Genomic DNA, 2,134 nt, shown 5'->3' on the forward strand with positions numbered 1-2,134 from the left:
TAACTAAAGACTCGCCCTCATGAAAAAAAAAAGCTCTGCCAGAGGACTGAAGGCTGAAGGCTTGCTGTCAGTGAACTGACTTCATCCCTACTTTAATTTACCATCACACTGGTCCTAACTCGAACGTAGATGTGTCCAGATGTCCCACTGAGCTGTTTAACCAATAAAAGTCATTATCCGAAGTCTTCTCCTTCTTCGTCCTAAGAAGCCCCGGCGCTCCTTCGTCTTCCTCTTCGTCCTTGTCCTCTGCGTCACCCTCGTCCTAAAGGTCGATGTTTATTGTGTTAAAGTTTAGGATGTCATGTGTCTCACGCTCTTCCTTTGCGCTGTATGGGAAATCCTTTTGTCCTCGTTATGTTCATGTTGTCCGTACGTCCTGCGAAGCTCACAGAAGCTACTGAGACAAATTCTTGTTTATTTCTTGCTCTACAGTGGCATGTAAAGGAATTCTGCCTCAACGTCCAGAAGGAAGTGGAAAAGAGGGGAGTTTACATAGAAAATGTAAAGTTAAAACGAAGAAAGAACGAAATGAATAATCAAAATGATTTGTTTTTCATTTCATACTGTAGTGCATTAGTGCCTCGCCAGAAAAGGAAAAAACTATTATTACAAAGTTAGAAAGCAAATATTTCAAGTCTGCTGGATCTACAGTCGCCTTAACGGGTATTTTATATTGTAACATAACAAAAACATGACAAAGAACTGAGGCTGTCTTTTATAAACCCTGTTGACCGTAGGCTCTGTTTTATCTCCAAGGATCAGTCACACTACAAACCTCCTGACCACCTTTGACGTTCATGTTTTGGTTTCTTGCGAGGAGCTCCGGGGTCACTCGCTTCTCATCCTGACCGAAGAGGTGTTGACAGACAACAGGCCGTTATCACCACAATACCAACGTGACCTGACCTTGGTCACTGCCCGCTCAACGCTGGATAAACACTGGAATCTTCCTCTTTTGGGTTCTGACCTCAGTCTCCCCATCTCACCCCTAATTTACACATATTCAGTGTTGAAGATGGAGTTCTGTCAACACACACCTGCTTCAAGATTTGTGCACCTTCACTTGAAAATGTCCTCGAAAATGTTCCTGTACGTGCTGAAGGAAGCTGGTTTATGATGCAGCCACCCAGATTAACCCTGAGTGGACTTGGTATTTGAACCAGCAACTGTCCGGGCCACAAACTGACTGACAGTCAATAGAGCACAGAGCTAACTAACTTATCATCAGCTGTACAGGTTTTCAGACACAATGGGATTTATCGAATGAGGATGTCATTGATTTGAGACCTTTTAAAGATCATTTTTAACCCAAAATACTTTTTCATACACCAGAATTGCCAATAGGTATGAAGGTATAAATGTAGGAATATGGTTACTGGAGAGAGTGAGGTCGGTCTACATTTTGCCAACAAGTAAGTACAAGTATAAAGTAAAAAGATAATTTAATGGTCTGAGGCAGGTTGAAGGATCAGAAATGTGGACTTTCTCGCAGAAGCGCTTGACAGATTTTGACAAAAAAAGAATTAAAAGATGGGGAAACTAAATAAAATTATACCTAAAATGTAGTTAAGGCATTTTAACCTTGCAAAAATAAATCGGGATGATTATTAAGAAACGAGCCTCCACTGAGTTCTACTTGGGTAAAAACTTTATTAACAAAACAGAAGGCAAAGCACAGCTCAAGCTCACTTCCACAGCACAGCAGCCTACATCACCCTTCTGTCCATCGCTAAAAGTGCCACAGGAATAATATAACATCCATCATCGTTACAGTTAAATATTAAAATAACACAGCCACTCGGATATACTGCATAATACATATATATTTACTTTTTATAGACCTTTTTGCGACATTAACAGCATCTACAGGAGGAGGGGCGGCAGGCGGCCTCGGTCATGCTCATTCTCTTGCATCGTTACGCCATCTAGTGCCTCCTCAGCACAGTTACAGTAGTAGTACAATCAGAAACACAGTAGGCGACGCGAGAGGCTCCGGACTGAACAGCCACTTTGTACCGTTTACAATCTCCGACAGCAGTAATCTGTAATACTTCAGAACAATCTGCATCGTAAGAGCTTTGAAATCAGGGTGAAGGATGGAGGTGTGAGATAACAAGGCAATGGGGTTATTGTC

Source organism: Acanthopagrus latus, chromosome 2, assembly GCF_904848185.1.
Source record: "Acanthopagrus latus isolate v.2019 chromosome 2, fAcaLat1.1, whole genome shotgun sequence".
Lineage (NCBI taxonomy): Eukaryota > Metazoa > Chordata > Actinopteri > Spariformes > Sparidae > Acanthopagrus > Acanthopagrus latus.